At 40.0% G+C, this 13,412-nt stretch overlaps 1 protein-coding gene across 8 annotated transcripts in view; it reads right to left on the minus strand.

Annotated features, from left to right (window-relative positions):
* ctbp1 (C-terminal binding protein 1) overlaps nt 1–13,412 on the minus strand; it is a 365,789-nt gene that overhangs the window by 322,548 nt on the left and 29,829 nt on the right. The window contains exon 1 of one of the 8 annotated variants that reach the window (XM_068029448.1): nt 4,290–4,311. The exons of the other annotated variants lie outside the window; for them this stretch is intronic. The gene's annotated coding sequence lies outside the window, so the exon portion shown is untranslated. Of the gene's footprint in view, nt 1–4,289; nt 4,312–13,412 lie in introns of those variants that run through there. 8 annotated transcript variants of the gene reach the window in all.

Here is a 13,412-nt window from a genome sequence, read left to right on the forward strand (position 1 = left end):
TGTAGCCACAGTATTTATATAGCTGGTCCAGTTCAGTTTCTGGTCACTGGTAACCCCCAGCATGTTAATGAAACTCACTGAAAACTGGATCTCTTATCTCTAATTCGTATTTAAAGTTAACCAGTTTGCTAGAAATTGTGTCTTTGCTAGAATTTTTTTTTTTTAAGGCCATTTTCTGTAAAGATTGGAGAACACATATGACAGCACATGTGATAATACGGCAGCCAAGATTTGAAAGGATTTCTATGTTACCATCCTTGTTTCACCGTTGTTTAACTAGATACTGGACAGGAAACGGTATAGCTTATCAGATGCAATTGTTCATAGATCCCTCCAAGTGGGAAATGTAATTAAAATCTCCACAAAATTCCATTGCAATTCTTTTCATATTATCCAGCTTAAAAGTTGCTCTGAGAAATTGCCCTAGTGGAGTGAAGTCCAGTAACTCTTACTTTGACTGTTTCTGGCTAACAATTGTATTCAGATTTGGGGAATTACAAACAAAATCATTTTTAGATGCTTCCTTACAAACTTGTACGTTTTAAAGGGGAACTACATCTAAGCAATTATTTAATTCCTTTTATTTCTCACCTTTTTTCTCTAACATAGAACAGTATTTTGAACATGTACGGGCTTTTAATGGGTTTTAGAGGAAAGGGTATTTTACACCTACTTAAAACATTTTATTTGTATTCTTTAATATTTTTTCCTTTATCCTCATAAGTATAGTCAACCACTTTTATAAAATGAAGGCTCTTCAAATTCTTAAAAAAACCTACATCATGGAAGGAATTCACCATTAAGTATATGTTAAGTATATTTTTAAATAGGGAAGCTTTAAAAGGCATGATTTTCCTTTGGAACATTATGACATGATGACATCATGTCAGAGAGATAACCATGTGATGCTTCCTACTCCCAAGGACAAGATAAGGGGAGCCTCACCTATGTGGTATCATTCTGATCCATCAACTCCTAGGAAGAGAAAATAACCTCTCATATTCCTCCTTCCAGCGCCAAAGGTCAAAGGTGGGACAGTAGGATGTAGAAGTTGCCTTTAATTCGTCAATCAAGTTATCTTTCCACTTCATTCCAGGCATCCACTACACACCTAAAGATTGAATAAATAATGATACTGAAGAGGAATATGCATCAGGGAGAAAGGAGGTGGATTACACTGTGCATGTGGGCAGCTTTTGTCAGAACTGAGCTCCGGCAAAAGGTCTACATGTAAAACCTCAGCCCACCTTTTCAGCTGCTCATACGCCCTCCATGTATTGCAAGCTTTTCTTTTTAATTTCAGGTTTCCAACATCTGCAGTTATCCTCGTCAGTGTTTTTATGCCTAACTATGATATTCAGACACCTTCCATTACTTTTCCTCTCTTTGCAGATGATAAATGGCAGGCTATCCTATCGTAGAATGTTTTCTCAGTGATCTATCTTAGGCAGCCAGATCTTTCACAGAGGTGAGATAAAATTCTAGGGCATATATTCAAGCAGGACTGACAGGGTCAGCTGCAAAAGGATGGTGTAAAATCTTCTAGACATAAGCTTTGGCCACTCAGAAGAGGGTGTTGTCCTCTCACTTCCTGAGGAAAGCCCTGAATGCTTATGTATCTCTCAAAAACTTGACAAAAGTAACAGAAATAAGCCTTCTATGTGGATTTGGTGAGATTTACACCTCAGTAACTACAATAACTACAATTTCCATTTTAGACTCTGATTCTTGTAAAGTAAGGTTGAGAGTTCTGAAACAGGATGTGCACTCAGGCGATATAATGCTAAGGGGACCAACAGTTGAAACAACGTCAGCAGAGGATAGGGGCCTCTTTACAGTCAGTGATACGCTGACTGAGCCTTGATCTCTCAGTCAGCCTGAAGCAGATGCCTCTACATTTGCTGATGCTGGGGAAGGATTTCTGCACTTTTTCTTCCAACGCATCTTGACACCACTGGGCGTTTAGCCGTCCTCGGTTGGTGACAACTGCGAAACACAAGGTTATAAGCCAGTCTGTCTTGAGAGATCAACACTATTGTGCTATGACTGGAATTTAGTGTTCAGTGCCACTTAGCACGAAAGAAGCCTTGTGGCCTGTGACAATGACACAAACTCTTTCCAAAACAGACACTGAGGACTGACAGATGCATTCTCAGCATTAGGTCTAAACCCAGAACAGGCACTGTAATGTAATTCCTTACAGCCTTTGAAGGCTCGTTTCCTTTTAAAGCTATTAATATCTTTGACAAACGGTTGGAACAAATTCCACGTATGGAGACTAAAGACATTGCCGTGAGATTGCACAGTTTGAACTGGGCACAGAATTTACTTTGGAAATTCTCTTCTAAGATGGCATGAAGCCAATTGTAGCAGGTGTATGCTGAGATTTCAAAGCTGTTTTTACATGAATTGGTAAGAAGTATATAGGTCAGGGATCTTAAGTAAACATTTGACTGCATTTAATTGTATAATACCAATCAATCAGTCCAGAAAGTCGTTAGCTTGAAAGAGTGCACCATAAATGAAGAATATGGAAAAGTGACAAAATGTTTTACTGCAAACCAGCAACAATATGTACAAAAATTATAAAGAGCATTCAATAGTCAGGTGTACTAAACACCACAAAGTTACCACAAGTAATATTGAAATATTACTTTATGCTGAGATTTATATCTGAAGAGGCAGAATTACTCTCAAGTAGTGTCTTTCTCCCAGCAGGACTACCCTGGTTATATCAATTACAGGGAATATTCCTGTGTGTCTTGGAGTGGCTCTAAAGAAAACAGCAGGGGGCATGTGTTACAACCAAGGCGGGAGTAAGGCACTGTTAAATCAGTCCCACTACTCCACAGGCCAAAGCATATTAGTAAAGTTTCCCACCTACCAGAAAATAGCCAAATTAAACACTCTATTTGCCCTCCAGAATAAAACACACCAAACCAGGTTTCTTTAAACAGCAACAAAATTAAACATTTATGAACAAAGTCTTAAACAATAATGAGATAACTCTATACGTGAAAGGATTCTTTTAAAATGTCTTATTCTTCCTAACCCTCATGTACACACACACATACATTCAAAAGAAATGGTTAACTGGTTTTAAAAGGATGTTTTCAGATCACAACTGTTTCTTAGGTATGGCAAAATAACAGGGTTGTAACATTCTGGTAGAATATTTCCAGGTCAGTGAAGTGTCTAATAGTTGAATAGTCGGATGCCACTCGATGTCTCTCCAGGTGAAGTTGATTAACAGTCTGTGATGGGTAGGCATTCATGGCACTTCGTCTGCAGCAGATATCACACAGGTCTTTCAGCAAAGGGTGTCGCAACAGGTCTACTTGGGTTTTGAAATAGCAGTCTAGCAATAGAAGCTTTCTTGAGCTTTCAGGATAATCCAAAACATAAGAGGCAACAGGAATCACTCCTGAGTCAGATATTTTTCAGAGACTGGAGGCAATAGGAATTTGCTATCTATTAAAATGCAGAGCTTCCTCTCAGCAAAGGAGCCTTTCTCCACAGACAGCAGCAATTCCTCTTTTCCTGGGTCTTTTCCTTCTCAGGGGTCTTTTTTCACTCTCCAGGCAGACACAGCCACAACCTCAAATGTAGAATTTCTTTTTACAAGATAGTCAAACCTTCTTTTCCGGGAGAGGTCTCTTATTTGGTCTGCAAAAAAAACAGGTTTCTGCCAGTTTGTTCTGCCTCCTGTTTGTCCAGCACTGGTCTTTTTCACACTGCAAAACTGAAACTAAAATCCACAATCAAGTCATGTGACAGTCATAAATCTTCCTGTCATTTCCCTGTTGAGCTGCTTGGAAACAAGTGCCTTACTATCTGGGTCACTCAGTTCAAATACCAAGTTTCAGCATTCAGTGTTCACAGAAAAACACACAGAACTCCAAGATTTCAAATTACAAAAACAAAACTCTTGTGACACATGCAATTTGTATCCAGCTGAAAAGAGTTGGTCCAGAGACACCTGAATCAAAGAGACCATAGTACAGGTTGGAAATCTACACTACGTAACTTGGTTTCCAAAGCTTGAACAGTTCTCACACCCGTTTAAGATCCTAGCACTGCTGCTGTTTGCAATAGAATCAGTTTAGGACAGTACCTTTAACTGACAAAACTATTGTGGTCAAAACAAATCTGGGAAAGAGGGAAAACAGACAAAAATCAACCAGGAAATGGAACCTGGGCCAAAAGAGGCCCAGAAGTTAATTTCAAATTTATTTTTCACTTTTTCTTGTAGTGATCACCCATGGCTTATAAGGAGGTCTTCAGCCTACCTTGAACTGGGCTACCTTCCCCTCCCCAGATCAGTGTTAGACCTCCCGCCACCGTTCCTGATCGCTGAGAGACCCCACCCCCACTTCAACTCCAATCTCAGCAAAGACACTCCCAGCCCAGATCAAACCCCACAATCACTGGCTGTGGTCTGTGCTTCCTCCCACTGGCCAGGCTGTCACTTGGCAGACTTCATTTTATTTAAATAAGGCCTGCATTTGAGATTGGTGGGGTCTCCACATCCCCGCCTTGCAGAGTTCTTCAGCCAGTTCCAGGCTACTCTGCGCTCTTCCTGTAAATAGCAGATTTATTCTGAAGGATAATTAAAATGGACATTAATTCATCACTTATGCTGTAGAAACCATTGCCTTCAGTTCGAGTATTGTGAGCAGGCTGCACCTAGTTATACTTGCTCACTTCACTCCACTCTGGGGACAGCAAAATTCTACATAGATGTACAATTCTGCTACCAAGCTGCTGATTTGTTTTATATGTAAAGAGAGTTAGCTCTTTTCTAACATTAGGCCATTAAGTCTGTCAAAATGGAATCTATTTGGCTTTTACTCAAAGCTGCAGTTTAATAAGTGAACCTAGTGCAAAACCAAAGTGAGAGATCACCTCCTGGGATGATTTGAGACTCAGTGTCAAATTGCAAAATGATGCTAGTTTGGCTACAATTAATTTTTTTGTCACTGTGAAACTTAAGCATTAAGTTTAAGGTTAGCACTGCAGCCTCACAGCTCTAGCGACCCGGGTTCAATTCTGGGTACTGCCTGTGTGGAGTTTGCAAGTTCTCCCTGTGTCTGCGTGGGTTTCCTCTGGGTGCTCCAGTTTCCTCCCACATGCCAAAGACTTGCAGGTTGATAGGTAAATTGGCCATTATAAATTGCCCCTAGTATAGGTAGGTGGTAGGGAAATATATAGGGACAGGTGGGGATGTGGTAGGAATATGGAATTAGTGTAGGATTAGTATAAATGGGTGGTTGATGGTCGGCACAGACTCGGTTTCAGTGCTGTATCTCTAAACTAAACTAAACTTAATCACTGGACAGCAACAAAAATATTCAATTGTCACACTGGCAAAGTATTACTGCAAAAATACACAGCAAGTATAAGAACTATAAGATTCCTCTATTTTTCTACAGTTACTCAAGTAGCATATCATAAAAAAAGCTAAGATTCAGGTTTTCCTTAATCAGATTACAAAGATAAGCAGTTTAGCATTTTGTAATATTTCAAAAGGCTCCACTGAATTGCCATTTCCTTAAATAAAATATGCAACATTCAATGCTGTACATCCATTTTCTTAACTATAAATGCTAAATATTGCCAATCTGTTCACTTGATAGAAAAGTAATTAGATAAAATAGAACACTGTATTTTAATACTCCAAAGTAATCCCTTAAATATTAACAAAAGGATTGTGAAAAATACTGTTGCTTTCTGCACTGACTTTCTAATACTATTTCATGACTGTTCTCTTGCCTAATTTATGAGTGACAAGAGAACCCGGTTTGTATAGGTAACAGATTTTCTTCTTTAAATTACTTGAATTCTTTCCAAGTCTTGTCTTTTTAAAAAGAACAGAAGATAAGAAATAGAGCAGGAGCAGGCTATTGGGCTCTTTGAGCTTACTCCACCATTCAGTACAATCATGACTGACCTTCCACCTCAAGTCCTCCTTCCCACAACAACTAAACATTCTAAGACTTACTGTACCTGTAACAGAATTAATACCTTCTGCAATATTTAATCTGTGAATTTATTATTTGGAATAATATGAAAAATAGAATTCTGATTCTGGAACACAAGATTTGACACTCCTACAATCTGCACGACAAGAGGCTGAGTGACATGTAAAATGAAAGCATGCTTGACCCAGGGAGGATCAGAGGCAATTTTTGTCAACAGGATTTATGTGCAAATAAAAATATAATGCTCCTTGGTATCTATGAACCTGCTCAGCTAATGCCACAGAGCATCTATGCTAAGCAGGAAGAACAATCAACGTTAACTTACGAAACGAAAAACAAGATGATGGAAATAAGCTGGTTACCGATAAAGATTGAAGACTTACAACCTGGACCTACAGCTAGAAACTGAAAATTTGTCTTCATCTTCATTTCCCTTTCTGATGAGGAATACTTGTCCCTGTATATGTTCTTTATTCTTTTATTTTAAAAAATGTATGAATAAGGTACAAGGATTTGTATCACAAACTGTGCACTTCTGACTCAAAATTAAAACACTAGCATAATTACAGCATGTTTACTGCCATCTCTGGCCAGTTAGATCTTTAAATAACTAAGTGAACCAGTTCGAACTTAATTCAGAGTCAATCCCATCAGCAAAGGGGAACCAAAAAGTACAGGTTAGACTAATGCAGAGGTGAGAGCATAAGGGGATTTATAAACAAGGTTGAAAAGCCTGTCAAAAATCACTATTTAGGCTCACAAGTAAAAGATGGCCACCTGGGCAAGATAACAGAGTGTTGCCCATGAATATGGAATTGTACAACAGGATGAATCACCAGAAAGCTGGGGGGGGGGAAAAAAACTAACTTTACAGAATATAATGAAGTGAGATGCCACTGCATGCCATTTCAAACTACTATGCAAAAGGTTTGTTTAAATATTCTCACATTTGCACACACTTAGAAATATATACAATTTTAGGCCTTAGAAAAATATTGTAAAGATGAAGTTATACAAAGATTTTTAATTTATGTATGTATTAGAAATGAAACAAATGCATTAATTGTAAAACTTGCAAATTAAGTATCTGCCTCAGCTCAGTCGTAGCTCTGAGTAAGAAGTTTATGGGTTCACGTCTGCCCTCTCAGGTGAAAGTAAAATATTCCATGGCACTTCTTGAGGAAGAGCAGGAGAGTTTTCCTGTTGGCCTGGCCAACATTTATCCCTCAACCAACAAAGCTAAAACAGATTATCTGGTCATTTATTTTATTGTTGTTTGTGGGGCCTTGCTGTATGCAAATTAACTGCTGCATTTCCTACATTACAACAGTGACTTCACTTCAGAAAGTACTTCATTGACCTTCAAGTGCTTTGGAGTGTCCTGAGGTCATGAAGACACTATATAAATACAAGTTCTTTTATTCATGTAAAAAAGGTCCTATATGTTGAATAATATACATTTCATATAAAGAGATAGATATTAGTCTGGATCTGCTTTTGAGCCCAGACTTGTGCCAGCTCGGACAGAACCCTGAGGCCATCCTGATATCGGGCAACCCGTCACATCTTCATCTTTGGGATAAGCAACTGGCGCGGTCACACTCAAAATGCAGCTTGCCCATGGGAGAAATTAATTGCAGGCCGATGGCTGTGCAGATAAGTTACCTGATGGGGGATTGGATTTGTCAACTGGATGGGTGGTGGGTGGGGGGGGGTGGCGATCACCAGGATTGTGTAAATGAACAGAGCATGCCTGCTCTTCCTGGCTCCAGAGAAAAGGTTATTTTTTAATGAAATGTTTTCAAAAAAGTACCTGGTGTTGAAGAATTGCTGAAGGTCTGACGCCTGCCCTACTCATTGAGAACTAATTTTGTAAAGTGGTCCTCCTGCACATGTTAGGCCCCCCCATTATCATCTTTAAGCAAGGAAACCTAAAAACTGGTCCACATGAATTTAAGAGTGGGACTAATACATGGGTATGCTAAATTTGAATGCTTTCAATCCATTTTACACCTACAACCATAGAAGCCATAGAAACGTTACAGCACAGAAGGAGGCCATTCAGCCCATCGTGTCTGCGCCAGCTTAAAAAAAAACTAGCCGCCAAATTTAATCCCACCTTCCAGCACGTGGTCCGTAGCCTTGCAGGTTACAGCACTTCAGGTGCAGGTGCAGGTACCTTTTGAAAGAATTGAGGGTTTCTGCCTCCACCACCGTTACTGGCAGTGAATTCCAGACACCCACCACCCTCTGGGAGAAAAAGTTTTTCCTTATGGCCCCTCTCATCCTTAAATCTCCTTAAATCTGTGCCCCCTGGTAATTGACCTCACCACTAGGTCTACTGTCTACTCTATCTAGGCCCCTCAATTTTCTACACCTCAATTAGGTCACCCCTCAGCCTCCTCTGTTCTAAAGAAAACAACCCCAGCCGATCCAATCTTTCCTCATAGCTGCAACTTTCAAGCCCTGGCAACATTCTCGTAAACCTCCTCTGTGCTCTCTCCAGAGAAATTATGTCCTTCCTGTAATGTGGTGACTGGAACTGTTCTCAATGCTCCAGCACTCAATACTCCAGCTGTGGCCTAACCAGTGTTTTATACAGTTCCAGCATCACATCCTTGCTTTTGCATTCTATACCTTGGCCAATAAAGGAAAGCATTCCATATGCCTTCTTCACCACTTTATCTACCTGTCCTGCCACCTTCAGGGACCTGTAGACATGCACTCCAAGGTCTCTCACTTCCTCTAACCCTCTCAATATCCTCCCGTTTATTGTGTATTCGTTTGCTTTATTTGCCCTCCCCAAATGCATTACCTCACTTCTCCAGATTGAATTCCATTTGCCACTTTTCCGCCCACTCAACCAAACCATTGACCGATTCATCGCATACCAATTCCTACCCCAAAACAATCTGAAATTCAAATTATATACATTTCACGTACATTCAACCGTATATAAAAAGCTCTAAATACAAAGGAGTGGAAGTTGTGTTATAGTTATATAATGCTCTAGTTAGACCCTATTTAGAGTTCTGTATTCAGTTCTGGCCACAGCACCTCAGAAAGGATATAGTCGCCTTGTAGGGGCATTGTGGAGGGTGGGGTTGAGGTGGTGGCAGTAGCCGGGGAGGGGGGTTGGAGGCGGGGAACAATGCAGATTCAGCAGAATGATATTGAGGCTAAAAAGTTAAATCATGTGGACAGGTTGCATATATGAGGTTTTTATTCCCTTGAGCTCAAACATTCAAGGGGTGATCTAATAGAGGTGTTTAAAATGATTAAAGAAGGTGTTAGGGTAAATAGATATAAACAATTTCCTCCGGTAGGGGATTCCAGGGAAAGGGGGCATAAACTAACTAGAGCTAGGGGTGGTGTCAGGAAGCATTGGAAGACGGATAGAGTCAAGATACAGATCAGCCATAATCTAACTGAACAGCAGAACAGGTTTGTATGGCTGAATATAGTGTAATACACAATTACACATCAAAATTAAAATATAAATATTGCAATCAAAGCTGTATATTGCTGTAATTTATTCATCCACATTTAAATGGATTCATAGGAACATAAGATTTAGAAGCAGGAGTAGGCCATTCGGCCCATGGAGCCTGCTTTGCCATTTGATAAGTTCCGAAGAAGGGTCACTGACCCGAAACGTTGACTCTGCTTCTCTTTCCACAGATGCTGCCAGACCTGCTGAGTGGTTCCAGCATTTCTTGTTTTTATTATGGCTGATCTGGCTGTGGTCTCAACTCCATTTTCCTGTCTGTCCCTCATAAACTTTGACTCCCTTGTCTATCAAAAATCTATCCAACTCAGCCTGAAATAAATTCAATGACCCAACCTCCACTGCTTTTTGGGAAAGAGAATTCCATCGACTCACGACTGTTTGAGGAAAAAAAGATTTTCTCCTCATTTCTGTCTTAAAAGGGAGACCTCTTAACCCTAAAATGTGTCCCCCAGTTCTAGTCTCCTCTCACAAAAGGAAACATCCTCCCAGTATCCACTCTATCAAGTCCCCTCAGGGGGACTTATATGTTTCAATAAGATCACCTCTCATTCTTCTAAACTCCAATTCAGTATAGGTATCTTTTGCTGTATATATACAATTCAATGTACTCAGACAAGACTATTAAAAATGGCTAGATAGTTGTTTAATGCTAAATAATTTAATGAGCTCCCATGCAGCATCTTTCTTTGCAAATTGTGATCAAATCAAACACACAAGTGGCACATTTGCAAATGAACTGGGTGTCGGGGGCGGAGGGGGGAGGGAATACGAAAAAAGGCATCATGCCAATCTGAAGTTTGTTACTGAATCTAGAAGTGCTGAAAAAGTCAGTATTTTCACTGTACTCAAAAAACAAAATGAAATCATGATTTTTTTTCTATTAAAAAAAAACACACCAATGTTTTATTCTGGGTAGTCACTTGCATGCATTTATTTTTGGTCAGCCAGCCATCTGTGCAGAAGCAAAAAGCTATCACCAAAATTAAAAGTTTCCAAACGAAACTACAAAGAAATTGATACAAATAGTTTCCATTTTCCAGCTAGAGATAGATATAGCACACTCTCTCCCACTTTATCTATCTGGAGAGACTTTAAGTACAAATTTTCAACAGCCAAGGCAAAAAGAGTTTTAAGTGTACGCAAGGGTAGTGTTGAAGTTAACTGGCTAAAATCTTGCAATTTACCAGCATGAAATGCTTGTATCTCAATGCACTTCTCAGAGTGGTAGGTTCAAGTTATCAAGACTAAAATAAAATAACATTTTTATTCGGAGTTGTTCAGTTCCTTTGCTATGGAGGGCCGAGAATTTATGTGAGTAAACCCAACACATGACATACATGGATTTTATTTCAGAGTTAACCTGGGGCAGTACAATTCTATGTTCCTTTGCGAGGTAGAAGTGATGGTAAACAACTTGCATAAGAACATAGGAACGGGAGTAGGCCATTTAGCCCCTTCAGCCTGTTCCAACATTCAATGAGATCATGACTGATCTGCGACCTAGCTCCATTTCCTTGCTTTTGCCCCAGATTCCCCAATACCTTTGGTTCACAAAAATCTAGCAACCTTAGATTTAAAATTAACAATTGATCTCGCATCAATTGCTGTTTGCTATGCGAGTTCCAGACTTCTACCACCCCTTTTGTGTCGAAGTGTTTACAATTTTTAGACTTTACCCCCTAGTCCTAGACTTCCCAACAAACAAATAGTTTCTATCTATCCTATCTGAATAGCTTGAAAACTCTAAATCATCTGTTAACTTTATAATTTCCAGGGAATAATTAGGGGGACAGACAGCAGCCTTTGTAAACAGAAGTGAGAATCCAATATGGGACACCGAGCTTCCGGTTGCTTGCCATTTTAATTCACAACCCTGCACTCACACCCACATTTCTGTCCTCGGCCTGCTGTAGTGTTCCAGTGAAGCTCAACGCAAGCTCAAGGAACAGCACCTCATCTTCCGATTAGGCACTTGACAGCCTTCTGGACTCAACATTGAATTCAACAATTTCAGACTATGACCCCCATTTTGATTTTTTTTTTAAACCATGTGCCAGTCTTGAACTTGTTTTTCATGTTTTTGGACAGAGCTGTTCATTATTCCCCCATTAACACTCTCTCTGGACAAATGCTTCGTCTTTTAGTACAACTTTTACCACTCCCTTTGCCTTTTGTTCCAGGACATCTTTGTCATTTAATCTCACCCGCCCTCTGCCCTGTCACAGACCTGCCCTTGTATTCACCTTCCCGCCTCCCCCCCTTTCATTTGCTCGAAATCTATTACATCTCTAACCTTTGCCAGTTCTGATGAAAGGTCATCATCCTGAAATGTTAATTCTGCTCATCTCTCCACAGATACTGCCAGACCTGCTGAGTATTTCCAGCACTTTCTGTTTTATCCCATATGGTACGTTACCTACCTGATGCCAGGGTGAGGGACATTTTGAAACAGCATGAAAGGATATTAGAGAAGAAGGTGCTGTTCTATTCCATTAAGCCTGGCAGTGAAGGAAAAACTGAAGCCTCATCTTTACACGCCTTTATATGCTATTATAAACAGATTACAATCATGCACCTCCTAACCCAACCAGTACAATTCCAGTATGATCCTATTTATAGGAGCACAAATGAATTCCCAGTTAATACCCACCACCTGCATACAATTAAACACACAATTAATATACAATTAACAGCTGCATTTATGTAGCACCTTTAATGTTGTAAGATGTCACAAGGTGCTTCAAAGAAGCGTTATCAAAAGAATTTGGCACCGAGATGCATAAGGAGATATTAGGACAGGCGACCAAAGGCTTGGTCAAAGAGGTAAGTTTTAAGGAGTATCTTAAAGGAGGAGAGAAAGTGCTAAAGAGACATAGAGGTTTAGGGAGGCAATTCAAAAGCGTAGGGCGTAGGCAGTTGAAGGCATGGCTGCCATTGGTAGAGTGATTGAAATCAGGGATGTGCAAGAATCAGGACTGCAGGAGCACTTGTAGGGCTGGAGAAGCTTACAAAAATAGGGAGCGGCGAGGCCATGGAGGGATTTAAAACAAGGCAGAGTGTGCAGTGTTCTCAAAAAAAATAAAAACATTAAAAATAATGGAAGCACTTTCCTAACAGCTGTGAGACATTTTTTTCTTTTATATGTGACTAGTCAAGTGATGTACTTGGAGCTAGAGGGTTCCTGAAGTAATGCTGATTATGAAAGTGCTTCCATTACTTTTAATGTTTTTTTTTTGAGAACTTGTGTTAAAACTGAAAAGATTCCATGGATGTGTTTTTTTTTAAACCAAGTTCACCGACAGGACTTGTGATGTGGTTTGAAAGCCACCTGTGCTGGCGACAGAACCCTTGGTGACTTGGGGAAAATTGGTTACAGAGAAGCCACATGTCAAGGTTTGTGAAGGTCAGAAGGTTGACTCTCTGGGGTTTGAACGTTGTTTTCAGTTTTAGTTGGAGTGTGAACTGTTTGAAGAGAGTTGGTGTTTTCCTACCAAGGAGAAAAGAAATCACCCAGCTCACCTCCTTCTCTACCTTTCTGAAGAAATCCTGCAGGATCCAGTGTGGGACAAAAATCCCTGGTGCCGTATAGCTCCCAAGCAGCTGAAAAAAAAATCCTGCAATTCTAGTGTGTGCTGGCGGAAAAACCTTAATGTCACATTTCTCCTAGAAAGCCTACTGGAATAATTCCCAACATCTCCAGAACAGACTGCTTCTGAAACGATGCCAATGTCTCGTCTCCGTATACCTGGTTGCCAGGCCAAAAACAGGACAATTGACTTCCTTCCATATCTTCATTCTTTTTTCATCAAGAATTAGCAAGTGTTTGGCCAAAGTCATTTTTTTGTTGTCTCTTTTTGTAACAGACCTCTGCAGAGTGAAGTTCTGAATTTTTTCCCAGTGGGGGTGTGTGAGTATAGTTG

Source organism: Heterodontus francisci, chromosome 1, assembly GCF_036365525.1.
Source record: "Heterodontus francisci isolate sHetFra1 chromosome 1, sHetFra1.hap1, whole genome shotgun sequence".
NCBI classification, from domain to species: Eukaryota; Metazoa; Chordata; class Chondrichthyes; order Heterodontiformes; family Heterodontidae; genus Heterodontus; species Heterodontus francisci.